The following is a 20685-nucleotide window of genomic DNA, read 5'->3' as shown; positions in this document are numbered from 1 at the left end:
TTTATCTTGGTGTTGACTGTTGTTCTTTTGCCATAATGATCTTTGACTGCTTAAATTCAACAGCAAGGCAAAAGACAATTACACACATGACCCAGTGCAGAAGGCTGCTGCATTGCACATCCCAGGGAAAGTGAGGTTGGGGAAAACAGGTGCTTTCTTTTTCTTTGGTACTAAGTGATTACATGTTGAAAGGCTGCTTAAATTGGGACGTATTTGTTGTTTCCTGAACAGCACTAGCTTGCATTAAATCTTTTATTGAGGACAAAGTTGTTGCCAAAAAGCAGTTGTTTCTCTTTATTCTACCTGGTGGGTTAAATATTTCTCTCCCATCAAAGGTTTGATCACCCTTTGTAGTGGTGGTAGGTGGGTGGTTGGTTGTCGTCTTATGGATGATTTTCAGATGTAAATAGTTTTCAACTTGCATGTTAGTTATGCCATCGATGATGGCACTCAGCATTTTGTCAGTGATGTAATTTATCATATTCATGAGTGGTGTCAATGCAAGGTCTAAGCAGTGCATGATGGTCACAGGTTATGGTTAGTTTACCTAATCATATCTGGCAAATGTGAGTGGTTATATGTTTTTGTTGTGCAACCATAAAGGGACCCAACCTGTGCCTTTTCACTGAATTTCAGATTTATTTTTAAACATACACTAAGGCCTGATAACCAAAGCTAATCATAACTTCACGTTATCCTTTATTTTTTAGCACATCCGAATGTCCCTTGTGCCTAACCACCTGTTTACAACCACAAACCCATTTTAACCCCAACCATCAGCAGGGCTTGACCACTGCACCTGACCTTGCACGCAACCTCCCCAGCGGCCAAATCCCACAGGCTCTGTTTTTTTTTTTTTAAGTTTTACAAACTCCTACCAGATCATACACTTACGTTGGACTTTTCATGGGGTCCATAAATCTTGTTTTGGATTTGCTAAGTCCATAAATGGGCCAAAATGGATCCTTGATGCCTGCTGTGTCTACTGAGGGTTGCACCAAATTTGCAATCCCCAGCCAAGATTCATGGATCTCAAGGCCTGCTTTGCGGAGAGTAAAACAAGGTCTTGGCAGAATCAGTATTTTTTTGCCTGTCTGTCGGGCTTTACTTACTCTGCCCCTTATGTCCCCCTTTTTTTCTCTGACACATTGTCTGACACTTTACATCCTGTAAAGGCAGCTGAAACGTTTTTCTTGATGTTTTTATCAGCCAATCGGAGGGTTTCGGTTCTATGGACCTGTCTTAGGATTCATGGAACTGAAAGGGAATATAGGAGCAATAGCTTCCAAAGCTAATCAGATTTGAGTACGTTTTTTTTTAGTTTTGTGTCTGTGGAGGCCATTGAAATCAGGTTCGCAGAGCTCCATAAATAGCTATAATATTTAACTGCTTCATGCTCAGAACAGAATCCTTTTTCAAAACTGATTTTGTAAAAAACTACTCAGCAGATTTACACCAAATCAAAGACACTTCCTTGAGTACATTTCTACTTTCAAGCAAATTAGATGTAATTTTGTTCAGCTCTTCTTTGTGTATCTAGGAGTTAGGAATCCTGTGGGACATGGAAAATGTCATTCTTGAGACCCCCACCTTTTTTGGTTCTCTGCTTGATGGAGCTGCATGAAAATGTCCATAAAGAACTCCAAAAAGACAATTTTATTTTTTAGGTTTACAGATTCTTCAAATGGGGCCAGAGTTATTTGCAAAACATTGTAAAATCTGACCTACCCATAAGTATACTGGTGTTATATCTCTAAAAACAGGGACGTTATAGTTAGGTTCAGATTTTACACACACAAAACCATAGAAATTCAGCAGTTATAGTTATCTTAAGTAACTATAACTCATGCGCTAAAGTGACTATAACTCGCATTCCTGTCATGCACAGTTTTCTCATCATTATTTTGACTGCAAATGTTGCACTGATTATCAATGATGTCATAGAAGATGTCATTAGTGATGTAATATGTGGTGTAATTAGCAGTGCATGGTGAGGGCGATATTTATAGTTACCTTAGGGCACGAGTTATAGTCACTTGTTATAGTTACAGGCAGCCCTCCCCCTCCCTGGGCCAATTTCGGCCCGGGGACACCATCTCCCAGGGCCCAGCCATATTGTAAAGGGGGATGGGGGCACTGATATCAGCCCCGGGGACTCCATCCCCTTGGACCCAGCCAACAAAGGGTAGGTGACCTGATGCACACCTAGGACACCCACCATATCCTTGTTGGGGCCATGGGGGGAGCCCCAAGTCTCCTGTGGCCCCAGCCAACTACCTGCATCCATCGGGACCCAGCATTGCTCCTGCCCACAGCGAGCAGCTAAAAATGCTGCTCCCTGCGGTGGGAGAAATATTCAGATCTGTTTCCGTACCCACATCACTGATGGCAGTTAAACAGATCTGAAGTTCACTTCCAGCTAAGCATTTTTAAAGCTCCCACCAGCTGGTAGCAGACTTCCTGTTTGCTCTCGCTTGGCGGGAGCTTTGAAATTGCTCCCGCTAAGCGAGAGCAAACACAGGTTTCCCAGCTCGTGCCACTGCACGCAGGCAAACTGCTATGTCCCGGGGTGGGCACTCCAGGACATAGAAGGAGCCGGCCCTGTGGGATGGGGTCCCTGGGACCATTAATGGCTCCAGAAGGGGGTTCCTCTGCCCCACCCTCCCTTTTCTAATTACGGCCGGGCCTTAGGGGATGGGGTCCCTGGGGCCAAAATTTAGCCCGAGAAGGGGGGCTGCTTGCCCTCCTCCCAGTTTATTAGAAAGGCCGGATGGTGGTGTGTTAATGTATGGTAATTATATATTAGTTTACGTTAAAAAAATTGAAATTCACTGAAAAAATCCAAAGGTTATAGGGACATTATAGTTAGATTCACATTTTACCCACACAAAACCATAGAAATTCAGCAGTTATAGTTATACTTATAGTTCTACCTATTTGAAGAAATTATAACTTGTCCCGTTAAGTAACTTTAGGCCACGAGTTATAGTTTCTTAACAAAAGTATAACTATAAGTATAACTATAACTGCCGAATTTCTATGGATTTGTGGGTAAAACGTGAGCTTAACTATAATGTCCCTATAACCTTAGTTTTTTTCAGTTAAATACCCCCTTGATGCTAGGTATTGCAAAGCAGTGCTTAGCCGTACTTTGTGTTACTTTTGGGTGACTTTTCAACCCAAACAAGTTATGTGCTGAAAGTAAATTTCAAATAAACATTTTGCACCGGTTTATGCAACTTTCGTGATGCAAAATCATCGTAAAATGTTAGAAAAAATATACTGCATAATGTTGATGAAGGCATGGACACCTCTTGTGTAACTACTACATCATGAAGCAGTCATGGCCCATCTACTATTAGATTATTCTTATGCCATTTCTCAAAAAGTCTTTCCAAGCCACGTAAAGAGTGGTTCAGCCGCAAATGGATCAGAAATTGTATGATCAGCAACACAGAGATTGGAATTAACGCAAATAGAATTTCACACTGATATGAGCTCAGTATAACCTCAAAACTCGGAGGCAGTAAAATCATTTTGTGCTGTTATTACCTAAGCCTCAGTCATTGATTAGGTCATGACTGAGGAATCAAGGGCAGATGGCAACAGCAATCTTTGTGATTTCTGGGCCTGATTTCCACCTGAAACCTCTGGCGCACTATTGCACAACGGAATCCTGTGTTCCGGGTTCTCGATCAGCTGATGTTATTGGATAATATTGCATCTGTTGGTCATAAAGGAGCTGGAGTGGCGGATCCACAGACCAGACTTGAAAAGAGGAGTCCACTTGGACCCTCTAGTTCTGTGCCAGCAGGTCTGACTGGAGAGTAGCAGAGAGACATGCAGCTGATGTGTCAATGCTTGTGACGTCATCGTCCAGTTAAAGGGAGCTGGAGATTGGACATCTGAGTGCATCATGAGAAATGGATTAAATTAAATGAAATTTTATAAATGAGTGACACTAAACAGTGCAGTGATGCCAGTCAGCAGGTCCAGTAACTCCTCCAAGGCAAATATTTACAGGTATTATACGGTTTTGAGAGGTTGTTCCTAGGTATGGAGCATTTTTTTACCAAGGGGTTCAAATGACAGCGTCCTTAAAAGCAGAACGGTTTCTACAATAAATGTGCATAGTCTAGTTTTAGTGACTAGGCAGTAGCCTACCTCCCAAATTACAAAGACAGGAAAGTATGTAATTCTACATGTACTGGTTTCCTTTGCAGGACCATATCAGGGTAAATAGCTTTACTTTGAACCAAAAATAGAGTAGTCAAACCCTTTTTCAACAGGTTTTCATACCTCAATTTTTTGAAGATTTTGGCCAAAGCTAAACGTCTTTAGATCATTTATGAATGGGCACTCATGAAATAAACCAAGACAAACAACACTTTTTACCCCGGGTGCTGGGGTAAAGGTAGTACATTTTGAAACTCATGAAACATTTAAATAGTTTAACGGTGCTCCAGACAATTAATACTCTCCCTAAGCCCTGAGTACAAGTCTGGCAGAGCAGAATTATTGATTGGAATTTTGCTCTGAGTGTGAGAAAACTGTACTTGGAAATGCAGGCAAAAAAAATCACATTAGACTGTGGTTGTAGAGGCAGCAATGCACCAGTCCCATTTTGACCTGACAGGAAGGGGACACTCACTGCTCCCCCTGTCAAACATGACCTTCCCCCCATCCCCCGGTTGGTGGGTGACGGAGAGTGGTTGGTGGGAGTACCCCCTCTATCTTCTGAGTATTCAGACACAAGAGCTACCCCCCATGTTACAGGTTAAGGCAGTGGACGAATCCATAAGATAATAATGGGTGATGATGTCGCCCTTGTCCTGTGATATGTCACAGTATAGCCGTTGTCCTACAGTAGACCGCAATCTTCCCATTTTCTCTGATGCGTTTTGGTGTGCCTATTGTTACATGGTATCTTAGAGTTTACCAACTGGCCCTACAGTGTGTTACACATGGGTCATTGTCCTTCAGAATGCCACGTTTTATCTGTTGAGCTGTGATGGGTTGCAGTGTTGCCATTGACATATAGGTGACTGCAATGCACACAGTGTTACAGTGTAGCCATGGTTACCTAATCCACAGCAGTGTACCCATTGCTCTTTCATTACCAGAGTGCAGGTACAGGCTGGCTATTGCTCTAGGATGTTCTACGCTGCAGCTACTCTCAAATCGTGTGCCAGAATGCAGTGCCTGTGCTGCAGTTCTATGACGCACAGTGTAGGCGCTGCCTTCCTATGGCACGCAACAAAGCCACTGTTCTAGAAACACTGCTGCTGCACAGGTGTTACTCTACGATACACAACTATTTCAGCCTTTATAATGCTGTACTTCAAAGTATTCATGACAGGCCATATGCTTGAATGTAGCTGATGCCCTGTGAAGGCCCAGGACATAGCCCAATCCTGTGAGTTGGCACACTGTAGCCCCTGCCCTGTGATATGCTGCCACGTAGCCACTGTACTGCGATGTGCTGTGATGCAGTCCATTCCTGTGTCATGCTACAAAGAAGCCACTGCCTTGTGCTGTGGAGCATTGTAGCTCTGTTATGTGATCTGCTGTAGAGCAGTCTAGTTCAGTGCTGTGCTACAATGCATCCACCGCCCTCTGGTGTGCTACATTGTCCCAATACTCCCGTGGTTTGCTGTAATGTAGCCCAGTCCTGTGTCTTCAGCCACCTGGGTAACAGCGCAGGACATTGAGGCACGGAAAGGGATCAGAGGAGCACGAGGACAGGGGGCAGTACTGTGTAGAGGAGATGGGACAGGGGTGTGCAGTTGAAAGGGGGCAGAAGTGTGTAAAGGAATGGGACAGTGACGGTTGAGGAGCGGTACAGTGTTCTGTAGAGGTAAGGTGAGGGGCAGAGGTGTGCAGAGAAGTGGGTTATGACCGAAAGTAAAGAAGTTTGTAAGTGAGCGGCACAGAGAGGTGGCTGAGGGAGTGTAAGAAAGATTGAGTTGGGGTGTCTAGAGGGGAAGGAGTAGAGAGATCAGAAAAGATAAGCAGATTCCCGGATCAGACGGGAGTACGCATAGGTGGGGAGTAGTGGAGAAGCAGGCAGTGGAAGGGGAGGAACAGAACACACAGGGTCATAGTCACAAAGACTCATCTCCGATTTATCTCCACATTAACGCATCAAAAGTGGAGATAGATTTAACACCCCATTCACAAGCCAGTGCAAACAGCAGACATCGCCAGTATTCACGCGATAACTGCCCCAAAATGTATCCCCATGGTGGACACCACCAACTAACACTAATGAAATGCAGAGTAGGCGTTCCCCTGCAAAAACACATGTAAAAACCACAACACAACATTCACAACGAACTGCCAGATCCGCGATGCGAACTGAAAACAGGCGATAAGTCGCGGTAGCAGCAGGGATTTTACACCTGCCTTCTGCTGGTGCTAAGCAGGACGACTAACTGCAGCATGAAAGGGAGCCCAGCCAAGAGCCATACCGGAAGACCCACAGTCATGCAACTCATGACACTGCCTATGGGCACGCAGCACAACTACAGACAACATGACACACAACATACCAACCGACCAGACACGACAAAACGACCCCATTAGGAATCCGGCCATGTCACGCACACAACCCAGCCACGGCATGGCACCACAGACACACAATAGCAGGATGTGAGGAGAGGCATGGAGCAGGCATTTGCGAGAGCGGAAAGTTACCAAGGAATGTCAACCCATCCAATGCCAGGTGTGGCGTGGTGGTGCCCGACAGACCAAAGAGTGCACACCACGGGATTGGCCATGTGGAGTACAACTGCTGGTGCATGGAGTGAAGTGGCCAGTGGACGCCACTATGTCCCCACAGGCTGCGTTGCAGAATGCGGAAATGTCGCACGTTACGTCCCCATCTGCATGTGCATGCGTAGTGGGTTGGACCTGCGTACGCCAGGCCTGCGTAGGGGTGTGATCAAAAAGCCCGCCCCAACGCTCGTGGTCCTCATTCGGATTGGACAACACGCCTGCCAGGGTGGCGCACCGCAGGCCGCCACGACTCCTGTGCCGATCGCGGCGGGGCCTGCATCCCTGTGCGCCTGCTGCACCTCGTGCTGCTGGACCACAGACCCGTCATGCCTGCCCCAGTGCACCAACGAGGCTCCGCTCATCTGCCTACACCGTTGTGTGGCAAAGAAGGCCCACCACGTGCCGATGCAAGCTCCAAGCACCAGCTCCGCGACCTCTGCAGCCTCAGCAGACCATCGCTGGCTCCCCCTACTCTGGCCGACATTACTCCGTCCTCGTTTACATACTCCTCCGGCGTCCTCTTCGGCCCAGTAGGTCCCACATGTGGAACTGAGTCCTGAGTGGCAGTGACCCCCAAGCCTGTGCCAGCGACCACAGCACCAACCCCCTTCGATCAGTGTGGCATAGTTCCATATGGCAGGCCGGCGACACGTGGTGCCACTAACCCTGTTCAACGCCAGCCGGCGACACATGGTGCCACTAACCCTGTTCAACGCCAGCCGGCGACACGTATATGAGTGCTCAAGCCTACCCTGTAGAACAGTAGGTTCCACATCCAGCACCTGGTCGCGAATCATGAATGGCCGAGTCCACACCAGTGAACGCACTGAGAGGAGTAAGAGAAAGATTCGGCTCACTCCGGACGAAAGCCCGTGTCGCGCTAGGCCCGTGCAGTGCTAGGCCTGTGCTGGGCATCCGGGGCCACTGACTCTGTGCAGCACAAGTCATGGGGCCCTTATGGTTGAATGGTTGTGTTCTTTACGCTGTACACTGTTGTCTATGTCTGACTGCACCAGGCAGCCCTTGCCGGCTGGTGTGCACACTCCCCACACACATCCAACACACGTGTCACTCAGCATGTGTGCCTGCTAATAAATGTGGCCGTGCGCACGTGCACATAGCCATTCACACAATCTGAGCAAGTGTGCCCGTGTGGTCATTGTGTCAGCATGATGTGTTCGGGCCCTGCAACTTCACAGTGTGCTATCTTCAGCGGACGACACCATGTCACCTCAGTGTTGGCAGTGACCCTGGACATGTAGATCCGCACGCATCACCCTGTATGCACGAGCGGCGTGTGCTGGTCCGGCATACGTCTGGTCAGTGCAGGGGTGTGCTGATTCGGCAGGGGGAGCAGGACGTGGCTCGGACCTGGCCTTGGGCAGGAAGTGCGGTAAGTGTGTCTGCGTTGGGGTGTTGTCACCACCAGGGCCACAGTAGCCGATGTTGCAATGTGGCATGCACCAGGAGGGCGGGCCGCACGTACGGAAACATGTAGGAGCGCAAGACCGCAGGGTGTCTTGGCACATGCATGCCAAGTGTTCTGTGTATCAGTCCTGCGTATGCATGAGTCAGTTACCTAGCCTCATTTGCAGCGCGATCACTGCCCGCTGTACACCTGTTTCCGCCCTGTCTGGACCATAGGCCTGCACTTACGTGTCCGTACACCCTCAGAGGCCAGCGTCACGGTGTTGTTGGCATGCCGCTGGACATGCGCAGACAGGCATTACCATGGTGTGCCATAGGAGTGCACGTGAACCAACCGCGCAGCGCACACAGGTGTGGGGGCTTGTGGGAGGGGGGCAGCTGTGTGGCAACGTAGGACAAAGGGAGGCCGATCATGTGCAACGTGCTGGGCATATCAACCATGGGTCCCAGGGTCGCCGGCATCCCACCACACCCACGACAGGCCTCTGTACCTCTCCTGTATGCATGCAGATGGTGAATTGATTGTAGGGATGAATGGTCTTTGTCTGAAGTATCAGGCGGTAGCACATCTGCAGCTCCGAGCATGGATTTGCTTTTGGCCAGCACCCCCCGACCGATACGAGAGCATTTGCTTGCGACTCCCACACTACGCACTGCCCGCCGTGAGACCAACGTGCACACATACCACACACAGGAGTCCTTGGTCGTAGTTAGCGTGCGTGAGATGGCCTTCACACGTACTCCCACCCCACGCCAGCACCCGTTGCACACAGACACTGCTCATTGCACCGAGCTGTGCCATTTCATCCAGTAGACTGGCGCAGGGTAAGCCAATGCCGCTTCAAGCAGTGCCACTGACGCGATAGCAGACCATCCCGGACCCATGCTCGACTCCAGTCACGTCTGCTGCATGTACTGGGGGCACTGCCGTTGGCAGTGTTGCGGATCAGTTACAGGGTGAGCTTCTGCCTTGCGGACGTCACCTGCTTTCAGCCTGTGTTGCATTGTCGCTCGTGCATGTTCGAGTGGTTCATGGATGTCTGCCTCTCCAACGTAATGGTAGCTGACCTGAAATTCGATGTGTGTGTGCACCCCCTGTTGGACCACGACCAGGAGTGTCACCGTGATGCCTGGCTATGGCATGCATGGATGTTTGGCATGCAGGCTGGAAACTGGACCTGGGAGATTGCATGTGGAGTCGTGTGTAGTGAGGACATTGAGCCACTACCCAATTGGTGCACATTGGGTCCAGTGGTTGGAGTCAGCACATCTGTCCGGGTCACTGATGGATTACGTCGACGACATGTCAGATGTGGTGGACGACGATAGCTCACTGGAGATGTTGGCCTATGCTGCTGCACTCGCGTTCATGGACGAGTGACAAGGTACCTGCAGCCACAACTGGATGTGACCTATTGCACGTGTCCAGACGCATGGTTGCATGTTGTGAATCTGGTCCCATGTCGACAGTAGACATGGCTGCATTGGCCTGGACTCATGATCCCTGGGCGGACAACCAACGGGGGTTGGCACTGACTTGTGTTGGTGATAGACTCCCACGAGGTGGACGTGGGCGCCTTCCTACGTTCCTTATTCAGACATGCTGCTGCATTGGTTTGCATCTCGCGGCACTTCTCTTGTCTATACTGACAAGCACATGTTGATAAAGTTCCCGCACTTTCACTTTCCAACTGTGTTGTGTCTTGATTTGTATGCCAATGTGTGTGTCAAGGACTCTCTGGCTGCCTGCCATACGTGCATTGCTACCCCATCAGGGCGGTGGGTTTGTACTTGTGCCTTATCATGTCCCTGTTTCCTGGTTGGCCAGATGCGTATGGCCGTTTCTCAGCCACTGGCCGGTGCACTTGTGTCCTGTGTTTGGTGGTGCAGATGTTGGTGTTTGTACGACATTGTGTTCGAGATTGGGGTGCTGTGCTTCCAATGTGTGTATGCTGCATTGTGTGTGGGATGTCCTTTCTGCTCAGATTTTGCTCACCCTTCTCCCTTTCAGGCAGTGTGGTTTTGACTTCTGTGCTTGTTCAGTGGTGTTATGTTGCCGGGGTGTGTGACCTGTGATCCTGGTTGGTGTTGTTACTCTTGGGCATGGTTTGTCTGCAGTTGTGCTGTGCTTGATTGTGCATGTGTGCCATTGTGCCCATCTCCCCCAGTCCCCCCAGTCTCTGCTGGTTCCTCTCCCTGTTGCTGTTGTGTCTGTTGTTTTGGGCAGTTTCAGGGCCCCTAGTCCTGCCACCATCTCCAGACTGAGGTGGTGGACACCATTTCCTCCATGTCATCCAGCTCCTGGTGTGGCGCTGGCCTCCCACCTCCGGTGTGCATTGCTGCTTTCTTGTTGTTGGCATGTTTCTGCTTGTTTGTGCGTTTCGCATCATTCCGGATGTTCTGTTTTTCTGCCATTATCCTCCTCCGCTTTCAGGCTGCATTCACCTTGTCCACGATGGCCTGCCATGTACAATGTTTTGTTGCCACTGTGGCTTGTGGGGTTGTCTGCTGGCTTGGGTTGCCTCCATTGTGCTTGGCTGTTTTCTGTTTGGTTTGTCATTCTTTTTCAGGCTTTGGTTGTGCTTATTCCCGCCTGCCGTGTGTGTCTCGCAGCCTGGCGGTGCTTCTCCATGCTTTCCTCATCGCGAATGGGCTCAGCGCACGTTTTTGGGTGTTGTGGTTTGTGTTTTTATCTCGGTTGAGGTGGTTGCATCGCGGACATTGGCCGTGGTATCGGCAGGCTATCGCATGCTACCTCCTTGCTATGAATTCCATGTTGAGACAGAGTTATTTTCCCGCGATAGGCTGCGATGTGTAAAGTTGCGTTAGCATGTTTTGGTGATGTTTAGCACAGGTTCTTGTGAATATACCCCACAGTGTACACACACAGGTTGAGTAGAGCACATGGATGCTAGAGCGCAGCCACGGTGAGGGAGGAGATAAACAGATGAACGAGAGAGTGCAACACTGTGTGGAAGGAGAGAAACACAGGATGGACACAGCAGCAATGCACGTGCACTTGTGGAGTACCTAAGTAGAATGAAACAAAACAGAGCAGCGTGTAGCGAAGGGGGAAGAAAAATAGATGGACGAGAGAGAGCAACTGGAGGGTGAGCGAGAAGCACAAGAAGGAGGCAGCTGGAAAACACACGCCGTCTCAGGAGTGCTTAAGCAAAAAGAAAAAAGTACTTTCCTGAAAGTCAACAGTGCAAGGGTACTCGGAAAGATGCTAAACGATTAACAGGTAGTAGGGTACTGATTGTGCAATTTGATGCACCTGTGTAAATTAATGTAAATAGTTCACTTTATTCATTTATGAGAGTGCTCACAAGGGCATTGAACAATGACCACCCAGCATTGTTAAATGAGTGTAGACACATCTACACCCATATGACATACAAAAACAAAATCAATGTCCTGAGCATTACTCATACATTAACACAAATATTAAGTCCACACAGTGTTAATGTATGAGTATTGCTCAGGACATTGATTTTGTTTTTGTACTCGGAAAGATGCGTTGCTCCAGGGAAGGGACAAACACAAGATGGACAAAGCAAGTCGTTAAATAAAAAGAAATTATGAGTGGCCATAAACTCAACCAATGTGAAGCAGTGAGCGGGCACCAAGCCCATGGTAAGCTGACAATTTTTCGCAACCAGGAAACTTACACTGTCTAGTAGACAAGACCTAAAAATGTACCCTCATATATCCTAACATTGTGCTCATGTATCCGTTGTACTTACTCCTATTACCATTTATGGCAGATTAAATATATGATGCAATGGTAACATAAATCGACGCTATGTCAGCAGGACCAGACAGGCCTTCTGTTCCATTGGGCATTTCCCTGATGAGCAGGAGTCCTTGGAGGAAGGTTTTGAAAAACCTGGTGCCTCTGTCACTTTCCCCAGCCATATCAGGTTAATTTCAGCAGGCAGGAAGAAGATGAAATAGACTGATGGAGGGAGAAGGGAGAGAGGAAGTGATCCGAGAGGAGAGAGAATGGATAGAAAGAGTGAGATCAAGCAAGCGGACCAAGGGTGCAGGCTGGGTTGAGCATTTTGGCCAGGGCTGGTTTTGGTTTCCCAGTCCAGGCCTGTGTGTTAATCCTGTCAATATTCCACGACATCACTAAAGTTGGTGTCACACCCTTGCCCTTATGAGGAGGCATCAACCTTTTCTTTCTTTTGCTTCAAGATTTAGGGAAAAACAGAATGAAGTGCAGTATGGTTTCTTACGGCCCATCTCACTGTTACAATATCCATCATTATTCTCAGAGCAGAATCGTTTTGCTGCATACTATTCACCACCGGCATCCTCTATCTCAATTTAACACACCATGGTCCCATGCACATGAGGGAATTACTTTGTCTCTGCGCCTGTGCCGTAATATGGTCATGGGCGCAGACGCAAATAGGTCCATACTCTATCTCAATTTAACACACCTAGACCTAGATATTAGACCTAGTGCCCCAGGCATTCAAGAACCAAGGTGCTCTGTCTGTAATATAAACCCTGGTATGCCACAGTTACAGAGTAACCACATTAAAGTATGATTGAAACCAGTCATATTAACACCTCCAAAACAGTGACCTGCCCTTGATTCTTCTTGGCAAGTATTCTCACTTGCACTGCCGATATTGGTCCTTAATGCCACTGTCTTTTTTGCATTTATTGAAGTTGGAATTGCCTGTAGGTCTTTGTAGCCGGTTTCCCTCAAGAATCCCTATGCATTGGTTAACTAATGGCACCTATTGTGACCTGGTAAGGATGGTACATCTAGAGATGACTCAAGACAGGTATCGGCCACCTAATTTCTTTGCAGTCAAACCCAATAGAATAGAGGATGACAGGCAGAGATGGAGCAAACCAAACATCCATGCATTAAAGCAGGGGTGCAGGTAGGCCCAGACCCAGAAGAGATTTCAGAAAATAATTTTCTGCCCCTTGAATGTACTCAACTTTGATGTAACGCAGCTACAGTTGCTGCCACCTTCATTTGCTAAACCCTGCAAGATAGCACTCCACCATCTGCCACCAGTCTATCCTTGCCACATAGGAGTCCCCTGTTCTCCATGTTTGAAGACGGCACTGCTTTCTGAGGTACCCACCAGAACCTCATTTCAAATTGCACCCTAGGTAGTCAAAATGTTGTTAATTTTTCATGGGGTATTCCCTCAGTTCAGGATATTTTTGTTTGCTTCTTTTATAGTTAACTGCTTATGTACAAAACAGTTTTTAAAAACCTTTAAAAAGAAGTGCATGGATAGCTCAGTCAGTGAGAGTAATAGTGTGTCATTAACGAACAATAGTATAAGACCTTTTTCCCGCCACAATACTTCCGACTGTACAGATGTAATATGACCATACAATCAACCACACCAGGAAGGCCTCACTGGACCCCTGAAGGTTCCTGGATACATTCATCAAACTTCCCCTTCTGGGCGCTAGCTGCTCTTTGGTAGTGCAAACCTCCATGGCTTATACAAAGGAACTGGGGTAGCCCCTGTTGACTTAAAGCAGATCAAAGTAGCAAAAAAAGGGAAATTTTTAGGTCTCGCCTAGGCAGCGCGCATACACTGCAAGGGAGGACCTTTAGCCGTTGTTCAGCGCTTTTTCGAAGCACATACTCGTGCTTGTGGCGGCATACACCTTGAGGGAGCGTGCAGCGGCGCGCCACAAGCACGAGTATGTGCTTTGAAAAAGAGCAGACTGCGCACGCAGGCATACATGCATGCACCACTCCCGGGCCAGCAAACACATGATTGCAGTGCCAGCAGTGTGTTTTTATCTAAAAACCCGCAAATTGTTGTCTTTTTTTTTTTACATCCGTTTCGCCTCAATTACGCTTTCCTCCATTTGCTTGTAATATCCTTACATCCTGAGTGAACTAAAATTGCAACCAACCTCGGCTATCTAAATCTTAAGCCATGCTCGTTGCTGTGCATCGATATCATTATGCATACGCTGATATTTCTATACATCCAGAAATGCATACACAGGCACGTATGCGGGTGTATTTGTATTGCAAACGCAGCATTTGTTCAGTAAAATCCAGCTCTTGCCATTGTGGTTCAGGCGTTAAAACACTACACAGGTACAGATCCTGTGGCAATTACAAAAGTTCCTGAAACGAGAGGCAGAAACAGGAAGACATGAAATGGCTCCCCGAGGCAGGCATCTGTCTTAAATTATATCATTTGTCAGCGTTCCAACACAACAAGCGTGTGCTTTAAAATATCAGCATTACTTATTCACTCGTGCATGGCTCTCTTTTGAATTTTATTTTATTGGCCATTCACTCTGGTTTGCTCACTCTTGTCAATTTTGTTTTTTTCATTTACTCTCTCTCCCCTTATTTCTCTCTTTCGCTCCCCTTTATTCACTCTCTCTACCCTTTATTCTTTCTCCTCTTGCTCTCTCTTTAGTCTCACTAATTCTCCCACTTGACAGGACCAACAGTGGGCGCTTCTCACACAGACAGGAACAACAGAGGGCGCTTCTCACAAACAGGTACAACAGAGTGCACTTCTCACACAGACCGACTGGAACAACAGAGGGTGCATCTCACACAGATAGGAACAACAGGGGGCGCATCTCACAGACAGGAACAACAGAGGGCGCTTCTCACGCAGACAGGAACAACAGAGGACGCTTCTCGCGCAGACAGGTAGAACAGAGGGCTGCTCACACAGACAGGAACAACAGAGGGTGCTTTTCACACAGACAGGAACAACAGAGGGCACTTCTCACATACACGTACAACAGAGGGCGCTTCTCACACAGACAGGAACAGAGGACGCTTCTCACACAGACAGGAACAACAGAGGGCGCTTCTCACACAGACCGGTAGAAAAGATGGCGCTTCTCACGCAGACAGGAACAACAGAGGGCGCTTCTCACAGACGGGTAGAACAGAGGGCGCTTCTCACATACAGGAACAGGGGGCCTATTTCACACAGACAGGAACGGGGGCGCATCTCACACAGACAGGAACAGAGGACGCTTCTCACACAGACAGGAACAACAGACATCACATCTCACACAGACAGGCAAAAGGCGCATTATTTTAGCTTTGCCCCCTCTATCAAAAGCCTGGGTTATCTGTTTGCGTCCTTTCGTTGAATTGCTCTCTGTGGCGCCCCTCCGTGAGCTATTCCAGGCGCGTGATCCGTCAGTAGGCGCTGACACGCAGAGCTGCCCACTCTCTTTTTCTACCTATCTCTCTTTCTCTCTCTGTCCCCTCTCTAATTCACTTGTGCACGGCTCTCTCTTGCATTTTTTTTTATTGGCCATTCACGCTGTGGTTTGCGCACTCTGTCAATTTTTTTTTTCAATTTACTCTCTCTCCCCTTATTTCTCTCTCTCTCTCTTTCACTCCCCTTCGTTCACTCTCTCTGCCCTTTATTCTTTATCCTCTTGCTCTCTCTTTTCTCTCACTCTTTCTCCCACTTGACAGGACCAACAGTGGGCGCTTCTCACACAGACAGGAACAACAGAGGGCGCTTCTCACATACAGGTACAACAGAGGGCGCTTCTCACACAGGCAGACAGGAACAACAGAGGGCGCATCTCACACAAACAGGAACAGGGGGCGCATCACACACAGACCGGAACAGAGGATGCATCTCACACAGACAGGAACAACAGGGGGCGCATCTCACAGACAGGAACAACAGAGGGCATTTCTCACGCAGACAGGAATAACAGAGTGCGCTTCTCAGACAGACAGGTAGAACAGAGGGCGCTTTTCTCACACAGACAGGAACAACAGAGGGCGCTTTTCACACAGACAGGACCAACAGTGGGCGCTTCTCACACAGACAGGATCAGAGGGCGCTTCTCACATAAAGGTACAACAGAGGGCGCATCCCACACAGACAGGAACAGGGGGCGCATTTCACACAGACAGGAACAGAGTACGTTTCTCACACAGACAGGAACAACAGAGGGCGCTCCTCACACAGACAGGTAGAACAGAGGGCGCTTCTCACGTAGACAGGAACAGAGGGCGCTTCTCACACAGACAGGAAGAACAGAGGGCGTTTCTCACATACAGGTGCAACAGAGGGCGCTTTTCACACAGACAGGACCAACAGTGGGCGCTTCTCACACACAGGATCAGAGGGCGCTTCTCACATAAAGGTACAACAGAGGGCGCATCCCACACAGACAGGAACAGGGGGCGCATCTCACACAGACAGGAACAGAGTACGTTTCTCACACAGACAGGAACAACAGAGGGCGCTTCTCACACAGACAGGTAGAACAGAGGGCGCTTCTCACGTAGACAGGAAGAACAGAGGGCGCTTCTCACACAGACAGGAAGAACAGAGGGCGTTTCTCACATACAGGTGCAACAGAGGGCGCTTCTCACACAGACAGACAGGAACAACAGAGGACGCATCTCACACAGACAGGAACAAGCGGCCCATTTCACACAGACAGGAACAGGGGGTGCATCTCACACAGACAGGAACAACAGAGGGTCCATCTCACATAGACAGGAACAACAGACGGCGCATCTCACACAGACAGGCAATAGGCGCATTGTTTTAGCTTTGCCCCCTCTATCAAAAGCCTGGGTTATCTGTTCACGTCCTTTTGTTGAATTTCTCTCTGTGGCGCCCTTTCACCCCCTCTGTGAGCTATTCCAGGCACGTGATCCGTCACTAGGCACTGACACGCAGAGCTGCATTTTACATGGCAGCAGTGCTTAATTTGTAAAATATTAAGTGCCAGGGCTCTGACAAGGATGCCACTGCAGCTTGAACCACCCATCACCCTTGTCATCGCTGCCAAACCAACTACTATCTCTCTCGCATGAAAATGCAACAGTTCAGAATATATTCCAGGTCCCTAAAGCTAAAGGATGGCTGGGGAGGCAGAGATTAGCAATTTTAATGTATATTGTATTCCTAGACACCCGTTGTTCTGCTCATCTCTAAATTAGATGAGCAGCGCCACCATGTGGTAGACTGTTCTAAGTATGGTGTTGACAATTAGGTGCCGAGCACCGGAAACCAATTAAGTGCCGGTGCTGAGCACTGGCTCAAATTAAGCGCTGCATGGCAGTATTTAAGATTATTCGGGGTTCCCAAATATGTGCGTCTGTATTTGGATTCTTAATTTGCTATTTATGGTGTCCCTGAAAATTCTTTTTGGCATTGTTTTAGCTTTCCCCACTCTCTTTTTCTATCTCTCTTTCTCTCCCCTCTCTAATTCTCTCTCTCCTTCATTCTCTCTCCTCTCTCTCTTCCCCCTTCATTCTCTCTCTCTCCTCCACTTTCTCTCATTCTATTTATATCCCCTTCATTCACTCTCTCCCCTTCTTTCACCCTCTCTCTCCCCTTTAATCTCTCTCCTCTCTGCCACTCTCTACAACTCTCTGCCTCTCTCTACCTCTCTCCACCTCTCTCCACCCCTCTCTCTCTACCCCTCTCTCTACATCTCTCCCACTCTACCTCTCTCTACCTCGCTACCTCTACCTCTCTACCTCTACCTCTCTCTACATCTCTACCTCTCTCTACCTCTCTTAAAGATGGCTGCAGCGTCTACGAGGGATGCGGTGGACTAAGTGGCATCTGGTGCCTGATAGCACTGCTTGTCCTTTAAAAAAATCAAGCATTGGCATAGCCAATAGGTCTCCCTATTGGGACCTCATAAGTGTTTAGTTATCCAGTACAATATCCTTGGTGCAACAACATCAAGTGTTGCATGGCTAAACACTTATAAGGTCCCAAAGGCCAGACCTATTAGCTATGCCAATGCTTGTTTAACTCTTGTGTGGTTGCGGCATTCAGCGCCAGTGTGCCCCATCTCTTTGCCACCCGCTCTGCATCGTTGGCCATGCACAGCCTTGTGAGGATCCCCTCTAACATGAATCCACTGATAGCTGCTTCGCAACTGATTCCCCTTAATCATGGTTCTTTTCTTGCCCTGATCTCTTTTTAATTCTATTTTCTTAATTTCAGTCTCGTTTGGTCTCTGATCCGCTTACACCCGTGCACAACACCAGAGACAGCTGCTGAATGTGGCCTTTCTAACCATGACCAGACATGAAAGAGCTGTATAAGTGGACCCACCTCTGAACGCCATCATTATATAATAGTTCCTCATTATATCTGCCCAACAAGGGCATCGAGCTGAGGTTGCTGTCAGTGGTGGTGGCCCGCCAGCAGCCGGTGATGCTCGGTATGCGCTCCACCCCTCTTAAGGTTAGAAAAGCCTCCTTTGTCTGACCGCTGAGGAGCTGCGATGACGCCTTGACACCTCGTGGACACATCACTGATTTTGATTAAAGAGAAATGGGCTTTTTGAGCAAATGACGTTAATTCAAAATGAGGTTAATATCTTTTTAGAATATTATTAGTACCAAATTGCCGTTCATAAATGTGCCAGATAAATTGACTGTCATTTTTTGGGATGCTGCAAAGATGAAAGGAGAACAGGCCTGCTGACTCTTATTATAATTAACGAGAGTTGGTTAGAGATGGTTTTCCCCAAGGTAACAATTTTTAAGGAAATTGTATTGAATATTGAAGACATGATTCACAAACTCCACTTTGTAGTACTTTTTGTAGCACTACAAAATGTAAGTGCCACCTATACTTATCTGAGCGGAGTTCTCTACCCCGACTGTGAAGCCTCCCCACACATAATTATAAGTTTTAGTTGTAAATATAGGAGGGACATTTGGGGTTGAGAGGGACAAGGGGCAGGGATTCTCCTAAAGGTGATGGAATCAGGTAGGAGTAAGAGGTGTTTAGGAAGGGCCAGGGAGGCTTTTAGGGAGGGATTTCACCCACCAACACAAGAGCAAGCCTATTGCTTTGCTCTGAGGGTGGAGACATGTTACTCACACTTTTGTTGCAAGCCTACAATCAGAGTTTGTGAATAACAGGCCACAGTGTTTTGCGGATATGTTTTAAAAAATGATTGCAGTATGTATACTGTCAAGACTACTGTTCAGGGTTGGGCTTTCTAAGGGAAACATGAAAATATGACATTCGGGCCTCTTCCTAACTGCCTGTAAAGACCTTGTTCTTTGAAGTGGCACATTTGTTTGCACATTTCAGTATAAACTGTACAATTTGGCTCCACTTTCTTTAAAAATGTTATTGGGTGAGAAGAGTTTTACTTCAAACGTATTGCTACTCTGTTTTATCAGGGCACACGCTCTGGGCATCACGAGAGCCAGTCCAGCTGCAGGATAAAGCGCGTCCAAGATGTCTCACATTCCTACATCACACACTGCTTCATAGCTTAGTCTGTTCGTGAGTTTCAATAAACAAAAGCATTTTACCATGGGGTATCCGGGGAGATCTACAAAGGATATTAGAAGTGTACTAAATGTTAAAGGGTAGTGCTCCAGGGGCCGCATTATGCATGAGGCACATATTCCTTCATTGCTCTGGGCGCACCTTTTAAATGGTGTGCCCAGTGCAATGAAGGAAAATGCGCCGTATTATAATGAATGCGCTGCCCTCAAGGCAGCCACGAACTCATGTTTCCCTGGGGAAACGCATTCCTGTGAAAAACAGAGTGGCTGATTTGAAGCCTGCACTTTTAAAGGGGATTAGGGAACCCCTTGCAGGCTGGTGCAGTCAGTCCATAGGACCCCCTTTCTCCCCTCCAGAGGGCTGCTCTCAGGGGACGCACTTACAATGCGCCACCTTTTAGATGGGGCACTGTCAGTGTGCCTTCTGAGAGCTTCTTTGCCTCTGCGTCCGTGTCTGTAATACGGCGAGGGCACAGACGCAAAGGGACGTGACCCATGCAAATAAGGGAACACCCCCTGAAGATAGCGCTTAATGTGCACCAGTGCAATCAGTAATACAAAGGGGCCACACACGCATCTGTGGTCCCTTCTGTAATACCATAGTGCCCCGGGGGCGCACAAAGCGGGCGCAAACACCCGTTGCACTCCTGAGACACTTTGTGCAATATGGCCCCAGAATTATGTAAGGGATGTCATATAAATGTCTCTTCAGGGGCAGTGTGAAAAGTTAGGTAATAGAACCAGATTAAAAAAACTATCTTTAAATAGTATTGTTTGAGCTGCCTCTGAATCTGTGATAATTTTTATTCCTGGCTCATGGATGGAGAGATGTGCAATTCTTCGAGTTGATCTAGAAAAGGTTGGGTCCATTCTGTGACACATTTACAATATTCAGTGTTGAGCAGAGTCACATCCCGCAATAGGACAATGGCTGCTTGGATGAGAGAAGGATGATCTTAGAACCTTTGCTAATAGGTTTGTCCTGAGTGTCCCGTGAGTGATGTAGAAAGTTTACTTTGTCTCCTGTCAGCCAGGTATGTTAAAACCCCCACTATAAACTACCCCTTCACAAGATTCGCTCCCAGAATATGTAATAACATTTTAAGAGATTACTAGGCACACTTCATCCATCATTCCCATCCTTCCATAATATAATGAAAGATAACCTATTTCTGAAGTATTTGTAAATATTTTTC

The 20685-nt window shown here is 47.7% G+C and overlaps 1 protein-coding gene across 1 annotated transcript in view; it reads left to right on the top strand.

The window, feature by feature from the left end:
- The window catches only part of VWA2 (von Willebrand factor A domain containing 2), a 270127-nt gene that overhangs the window by 216503 nt on the left and 32939 nt on the right, over nucleotides 1-20685 (top strand). The gene's annotated exons all lie outside the window — the stretch shown is intronic.

This window comes from Triturus cristatus, chromosome 1_2 (assembly GCF_964204655.1).
Source record: "Triturus cristatus chromosome 1_2, aTriCri1.1, whole genome shotgun sequence".
Classification (NCBI taxonomy): Eukaryota; Metazoa; Chordata; class Amphibia; order Caudata; family Salamandridae; genus Triturus; species Triturus cristatus.
Note: the sequence above shows the minus strand (reverse complement) of the source record. Positions and strands in the feature narration are given on the sequence as shown.